The following is an 8,618-nucleotide window of genomic DNA, read 5'->3' as shown; positions in this document are numbered from 1 at the left end:
GTGAGAACTAAGTTTATAGCATAGTTAATGATTAGGGAATAAATTGGGAAAAAGTGCGCGGCTGAGGGATTGAAGCCGAGACCCTGGACTCGGTTAAAACCCAGCCAACCAACCGAGCTGCGCTCGATTTGTTAATCAGATATGCGAATTAATTGATTTAAAGCATAGTTATAATTATAACCGAGTATAAGAAAAGAAATTAGGTTTTTATTTTCCGAAAAACCTAAAATTTCTCTCTAAATTTCCTTCTCCTCTCGCGACGGCGCCGAGTTCCTTCTCCAAGCGATTTCTGCTCGGGCGAAAGAGGCGGCGGAGCTAAGTTTCCTTTCTCCGGCGCCGGCCAAGGGGTGTTCCCGCGAGATCCTCACACGTTCGTGGCCATCTCGTCGAGGGGACCACGCGGACGCGAGGAAACGCCGGATTTGGAGCTCACCCGAAACCCTAGCACCTCTCTTTCTCGGTTGTAAGTCCAAGAATCGTCGGTGAGTTGCTTCTCACCTGCAGTAGGAGTGGTTCCGCGATATTGATCTTCTCTTTTTGTTTGGTTTCGGAACTTGCTGTTTTATTTGGATTTACTGCCGTGAACCTGAATTGATTTCCTTTGCATTTTGGTTGTAACCTGCCTAAGGATTTCTGTATTTCTGTGAGGATTGATGGGTTAAAGGGTTCTGCCGTGAGGTTGAAAGGAAGAAGATGGAGAAGGAAAATTTAGGGAGAAGTGTGAGGAGTATTTAGCTCCTTTTGGTAACCTGCCGTGCCTCAAAAAAATTCCGGGAGGAATTGTATGCTGTGATTTTATGGATTAGGGCAATGGGCAAAAACGAGTTACATGTTTAATAGCAGTAATTAGTTTTCCTTGCTACAGGGTATCACAATTCAATTTGTTGGACTGGAAAAAAATGAAAGAATTAATTAGATTAGTATGTGGCAATTGTTTTTCTTCTTCACTGCTGTAGCACGTGATAGGAGGAATAAATGTCGTAGTAATTGATTCTTTTTGTCTTCTCGTTGTGGTACCGATCATGAAAAGATTTAGTTTCGTTTGAGCTTATAGCTTAATAAGTATGCACTGCCGGGTGAATTAGAAATTCTATATTTACCACTTAGCAAGCATGAACAACCTCTTAATTATGGAGTTCGGCTTTTATAATAAAGCTTACAATTTGCCCTGCCATGGAACAAAATTGTCCAGTACATTAAGCTTACAGATTTAGTTCCTTTACTATTTCTTACACATGAACAGCCCTTTCAATTTAGCATGCTACTTAGTTTTCTCAGCCTGTTCTTGGAGTTTAGATCTGCTAAAAGGGTAATCATATTTTGATCCTTAGTATGTTTAGCATTTTTAGTCTTGGATCCCTATGCTCAACGAACATGAACAGCTTAAGCTTAAAGTATGCATAGTTAATTTTTTTTTTTAGCAATTCAATATCTATTTCTTGAGCATTTTACAAGTACGAACAGCACCTTGTAGCATTTCAGATTTAGTACTTATTGTTGATTTAGTAGCATGAGCAGCCCTGCCATTTTAAAGTATCAGTTTAACATGAGCAGTAATGATTCCTGTCTTTAGTCTTTTGCTATTGGACTAATATGAGAAGTTGTAAGCTAAGAAAGACCAAGACTTTAACTTGATCTCAATTTCAGAAGTTTAATATCAAAAGCACACACAAGGTGTTTAATATCAAAAGCGCACACAAGGTGTTTGCTTAAATGCCAAGTAAGGGCAAGTATAAAGAAGTTATAAAGAAAGTATTTTACTTTTTAAAGGGCATGTACCGGACAAAAGGTCCAAGGGATGGGCTCCAAGTTGCCCCTAGGCACAAGGCCTAGAAGTATCTTAGTAGTTTCGGGATTAGCTACCTCGATTCTTATTAAGAATGCGCGCTAAGTGGTACAATGCCGGGCCCAAAAGAAATTTATTATTATTTTGAAGTATTAAAGTATAAGTTTTGAAACAAATGAAACAAGCTTCAAATATGTTTAGAATTAGAAAGTTTAGTTTCTTGTTATTTGAAGCATGCAGTAGTAGTTTTATTTGTTTCTTGCTATTAGATTATTCAGCATGTTTAGTTTTATTTGCTTTCAGCATGCTGTTATAGTTTTATTGGTTTATGAGCATGTTTAGCTATACATGTTTAGTATTTCAGTTAGCATGATTCCTTTGCTATTTATGAGCATGAGTAATTTTATATGTTAGTATTCAGTTTTAGCATGTTTTTATTTATATATATGCATATCGAGTTTTTGTGAGTAGATAGCACTCACTAAGCTTTATGCTTATAGACTGCACTTCCTCCTACTGCAGATAAAGGAAAGGAAAAGATTTAGCAAGGAAGGCGACAAGGTGGTGGTGATGAAAGTGTGTGATAGCTGAACTATGGGGAGATCAAGAGTTTGCTAAGGAATTGTTAAGACTTTTCTGTTTAGAGTTCTTTAGTTTTCTTTTAATGCTATTATGGGTCGATATTGTAATTAAGTTTATTCCGCATTTGTAGTTGGGTTCTATTGATGGAGTGATATTGATGTTTGCTATTGATAGGGTAGTTTCCTTCTTTTATTTGTGATATTATACTGCGTGGTTGTGAAGATATATGTTCCAGCCGCCTGTGGCTGAGTATATTATGCTTGTATTATGGGAAATGGTCACCGATACCGGAGAGACTCTGCCGAAATTTTTCGGTAGGGTTTTCCTAGAGATTTTTAATAAACCGGCTAAGTAGAGTTAGTAGATAAGTAACGGTCATTTTAGAAAGTAGTAGGAGTAGTAAGAAGGGTGGTCGTTACACAACAACTCTATATATTTTTCAACTAGTTTCTCTATAAGGAATTTAAATTATTAAATAATATAAAATGGTTGAATATATTGTTAATTGGATACTTATATATCTCTTTTCACAATTATAGTCAATATCAAAATTTTTATGAAAGACTGCCACGACACAAATCATAAAAACTGACATGGTAGAGGGAGTCGCTAGGTATATTTTTATACCTATTACCACAGATGATGTACACTTTCACTTGTTATCTATCAACACAAAAGCAATGATTTTCAATCATTATAACTCTCTTGAGCATAATGATAAATCATCGTCAGATTTTGAAACATTAGTGAGAATATAATATTCCTATTTATGTTAGCATTGTAGTATAAATTACAGTTGATATTAGTTTTTCCATTTCATTCTTATAGGTATCTAAATTAAAAGAATTTTCTCTTGAGAAACTTGCTTCTATTTATCATGGTTTAAAATATCACCATCCTTTTAACAAATAAGCCTATGTCACAGTTGATTGTCCACAATAAAAAAACCAGGTAAGTTTAAGAGAGTCAGTGTGAATATGTAAATTTATCTTAAATTTAAAATACTAAATTGCTCATGTTATTTACAGTAATGGTTGTGGCTTCTTTGTCTTGCAATTCATTAGATGATTGTTATATGATCTGAAATGGACTTCAAACACGTAGACAAAAAAATTAGAATAGATATATCGGTATTAATTTTGAGAGATAAGTTTTCAATATTTTCAGTCTAATTATCTATTGTGCTATAACATGAAAACTTGGATAGGGATTGTAAAGCTAATATTGTGTACTTATGTTATTTGTATATCTGTATTTGTAAAATATAGTAGAGCTATGGTTTCATCAGTCTTATGTGATTTCTATATTATATTTGTAACAATCTTAGTAAATACGGCGCCATAGTAAATGTAATGAAATACTTGTGATATGGTTGATTTGGTGTTAATAATATTGTTTATCAAGTATTGAAGATCGTTGTGTATGAAATATGAAATTTACACTGAATAATCACAGAAATCAATTTACTATCAAGCCAAATAGAATATACAATGTTATTGGCATAGTGATGTTGATATGTGAAGACCAACACTATATCAGTGCTGGTATTATGAATATGATACCAATACTAGGATCTGTGCCACTTGGCACACAACTATAACTTCTCATAGGATACTTAGAACCATGACTTCACAGTACTCTACCTTTTTCCACACTCATATCTTTCATATCATGGAAGACCAATGTGGTGCTATTTTTAAAAGATCAGTACCAAGATGGTGCTGGTTTTGTAAGACCTACACCAACTCCATGCTAGTTGGCATGCAACTATAGTTTCTTGTAGGAGTTTCAGAACCATGGTTGGAGGTCATATATACATTCTAGACACTCACATCTTCCATCCCATGCAAAAATTTAAAATCCAAACACCCTAGGTCAATTAATAGGTTTCAGTCAAAACTCATTGATAGACCTAGAGGACCTCGATCAGACTCATTCCAAGTCTTATGGGTTCATATGGTTCACAGGAGTCCAAATATGCCCGCATTTACTCATTTTCGACCTTTCTAACATTTGTCCAAATGATTTGAATCTTTTTATACATAATAGTGCTAGTATGAGAAGATTAGTAGCGCCTTGGTGCTGATCTTCGAAAACCAGTACCATGCTTTGTGATGAAAACCCAAGGCCACATTGGTGATGGTTTAGCAAGACCAACACCAATGTGTTGCTAATTTTCCAAGACCAACACCAATGACCGTGTCACTTGGCATGTGACCATAGCTTCTTGTGGAGGTCTCAAAACCATGGTAGGAGGTTACACACACACACACAAACACACCCCTTCCATCCCATGCTAAAAATTCATAAATCTAAACCCCCTAAGTTAATCAATGGGTTTCTGTTAAAATCCATTGATGGACCTAAAGGACCCTGATCAGATCCATTCCAAGTTCTATGGGTTCACATGGCTCACAAGAGTACAAATATACCATTATTTACTCATTTTAGACCTTGCCAGCATTGGTCCAAATGATTTGAATCTTTTTACATAAAGTGGTACTGATATGAGAAGATCAACACCGCCTTGGTGTTGATCTTCAAGCACCATACTTTGTGATGAAAACATAAGGCCATGTTGGTGCTAGTTTTGCAAGACCAGCACCAAGGGGCAGGTTTTGCAAGACAAGCACCAACGTCTATGCCACTTGGCATGAGACCATAACTTCTTATGGAAGTCTCAGAACCATAGTTGGAGGACATATATATATATATATATATACACACACACACACACACACTAGACACTCACCCCTTCCGTACTATGCCAAAAATTCGAAAATCAAAACCCCCTAGGTCAATCAATGGGTTGTGGCTAAAACCTATTGATGGACCTAGAGGACCCCAATTGGACTCATTCCAAGCTCTATAAGTTCACATGGCTCACAAGATTCAAATATTCTCTCATTTACTCTTTTTATACCTTCCTAGCAATGGTCCAACGATTTGAGTCTTTTTGTACATAGTGGTGCTGGCATGAGAAAATCAACACCACCTTGGTGTTGATCTTTGAAAACTGACACCATGCTTTGTGATGAGAAATCATGGTCACGTTGATCCTGGTTTTGCATGACCAACACCAACGTGGTGCTGGTTTTAAAAGACTAGCACCAAGGTCCGTTGCTACTTAGTACACAGCCATATCTTCTTTTTGGAGTCTCAGAACCATGGTTGGATGTCATATATACATTCTAGACACTCGCCCCTTCTATCCCATGTCAAAAATTCAGAAATTTAGACCCCTTAGGTCAATCAATAGGCTTTGGTCAAAATCCATTGATGAACCTAGAGGACTCCGATTAGACACATTCCAAGTCCTATAGGTTTATATGGCTCACAAGAGTCCAAATATTCTCTCATTTACTCTTTTTAGACCTTCCTAGCATTGGTTCAAACAATTTCAATCTTTTTATACATAGTCGTGCTGGTATGAGAAGATCAGCACCACTTTAGTGTTGATCTTCAAAAACCAGCACTATGCTTTGTAATGAAAACCCAAGGTCATGTTGCTGCTGGTTTTGCAAAGACCAGCACTAACATGGTGCTGGTTTTGCAAGACCAATGCCAATGTCCGTGCCACTTGCCATGCTGCCATAACTTCTTGTAGGAGTCTCAGAACCATGGTTAGAGGTCATATATACATTCTAGACATTCACCCCTTCCATCCCCTACTAAAAATTTAGAAATCCATGTTAGTGCAGGAAGCATTCGATGATTGAACCTGTGTTTTGATTATGCCAAAGGGTCTAAAGTTAAGTTATTTTATTATCTAACGAGTTTGAATGAGATTGTAGGAAAGTCCTAAGTGTACTTAGGCAAAAGTTCTAGCTGCGATTAGGCAGGTGGAAAACCCTAGGGGTGGTAACCCTAGGTCCTAGGGGGTGGTAACCCTAGGTGAGAAAAAGTCCTAACTAAGGTTAGGCAAAGGGAAACCCCTAGGAGGCAGTAACCCTACGTCCTAGGGGGTGGTACCTCTAGGCAGAAAGTCTTGGCGAGTCGAGAGCTTCGGGCAAAATCCTAAGGGGTGGTAACCCTAGGTTGAAAGTCCTGGTGTGGCGAACATGGTGGAAGACTGGACGGGTCATGGAGCAGACGTCCAGCATGAAGACCAGAAGCTTCGGACGCTGAGCAAAAGTCCAGTTGATCTGGAGGATCAACTGGCAACAGGTAAACTCTCCTGAGTGGAGTAGGTGATGATGCGTTCCCCGGTGAGGGAACAGTAGGTGTCGGTTTGACCTAGGATTTCTAGAAGGGAAATCTAAAGTTAGAACTGGACTATCCGGTGATTGTTAAAATTACTTTTATTTGTCTTATTTTATTGTGCTAACTCTATTTTGCAGGGTATACTTTATTTGTAGACTAACATACCTTGAAGGACGTAAAGTGAACAAGAAAACCTCAGATAAACAGTCCCGGGGCGCCCTCCATGGAGCTTGGAGGCCCCCTCAAGAGGATAAGTAGTGACGAAGCAGGGCTTATCCATGCACAGCTGACCCGGGGATTGGAGGCTCCCTCAATGAGGTTGAGGGTGCCCTCAACAGGATATATATGCCTAGTTCGACCAACAACAAGAAGACAACAAAAACCAACAATCCTTCTTCCGTGTACTGCTCAAAGATCGATTCTACAAAGCTATAACTTGACACCGATGACCTGAAGCTTCAAACTCTCTATTTTTCATTGTCGGTATAATTTCCATTTTACTTTATATTGTAAATCAAAATTTTATATTTCCGAGCTTATAGTGATTACTCAAAGTAAATGCTCAACGAGCGTGGGCCTTGGAGTAGGAGTCGTCATAGGCTCCGAACCAAATAAAACCCTTAATGTGTTTTTGTGTTTGTGTTTTATTATTTCATTGTGTATTACTCAAAGTTTTCCGAAACAAAAATAAAAGCCACTAGTGTTATTCACCCCCCCCCCCCCTCGAGCACTTTCGATCCTACAATCCAAACCCCCTAGGTCAATCAATGAGTTTTGATCAAAATTCACTGATAGACCTAAAGGACCCCGATCAGATCAGTTCTAAGTCCTTAAGGTTCACATGGCTCACTACCTTGGTGCTAGTATGAGAATATTAACACTACCTTGGTGCTAATCTTTGGAAACCAATATCATTCTTTGTGATGAAATCCAAGGCCATGTTGGTGCCAATTTTGTAAGACCAGCACCACGTTGGTGCTGGTTTTACAAGACTAGCACCAACATTCGTGCCACATGGCACACGACCATTGCTTCTTGTGGGAGTCTCAAAACCATGGTTGGAAGTCATATATATACATTTTAGACACTCACCTCATCTATCCCATGCAAAAATTTTAGACATCTAAACCTTTAGATCAATCAATGGATTTCGGTCAAACCCCATTGGTAAACCTAGAAGACTCTGATTGGACTCATTCCAAGTCCTGTGAGTTCACATGGCTTAAGAGAGTCTAAATGTGCCCTTATATAGTGTTTTTATACCTTCCTAGCACTGCTCTAAATGAATTGAATTTTTTGTACATAGTGGTGTTGGTATGAGAAGATCAACACCACCTTGGTGTTGATCTTTGGCAACCAACACTATGTTTTGTGATGAAAACCCAAGGCCATGTTGGTGTGGATTTTGCATGATCAGCACCAACGTCTATGCCACTTGGTACATAACCATAGCTTCTTGTGGGAGTCTTAGAACAATGGTTGGAGGTCATATATATATTTTAGACACTCACCCTTTTCCATCTCAAGAAAAAAAATTCAGAAATCCTAATCCCTTAGATCAATCAATGGGTTTCAGTCAATACTCATTTATGTCCTTAGAGAACCCCTATAGGACTCATTTAAAGTCCTATGAGTTCACATGACTCACAAAAGTTCAAATATGCCTTCATTTACTCTTTAGACCTTGCTAGCATTAGTCCAAAAGATTTAAATCTTTTTTGCATATAGTGGTGCTAGTATGAGAAGATCAGCACCACCTTGGTGTCGATCTTCAGAACCAACACCATGCTTTGTGAAGAAAACTCAAGGCCACGTTAGTGTTAGTTAGGCAATACCAGCACCACGTTGGTACTGGTTTTGTAAGACTAACACCAAGGTCTGTGCCACTTGGCACATGATCATAGCTTCTTGTGAGAGTCTTATAACCATGATTAGAGCCCTATATATATATATATATATATATATATATATATTCTAGACACTCACCCCTTTCATCCCATATAAAAAAATTTAGAAATCCAAACCCCCTAGATTAATTAATGGGTTT

At 38.0% G+C, this 8,618-nt stretch overlaps 1 long non-coding RNA gene across 1 annotated transcript; it reads left to right on the top strand.

Annotated features, from left to right (window-relative positions):
• Window positions 1–253: 253 nt before the first annotated feature.
• LOC122000261 lies at window positions 254–2,361 on the top strand. Its single transcript, XR_006117050.1, has 2 exons — window positions 254–482; window positions 2,309–2,361. It is a non-coding gene; the product is annotated as an uncharacterized LOC122000261 (long non-coding RNA).
• Window positions 2,362–8,618: the final 6,257 nt, after the last annotated feature.

Source organism: Zingiber officinale, chromosome 7A, assembly GCF_018446385.1.
Source record: "Zingiber officinale cultivar Zhangliang chromosome 7A, Zo_v1.1, whole genome shotgun sequence".
NCBI classification, from domain to species: Eukaryota; Viridiplantae; Streptophyta; class Magnoliopsida; order Zingiberales; family Zingiberaceae; genus Zingiber; species Zingiber officinale.
Note: the sequence above shows the minus strand (reverse complement) of the source record. Positions and strands in the feature narration are given on the sequence as shown.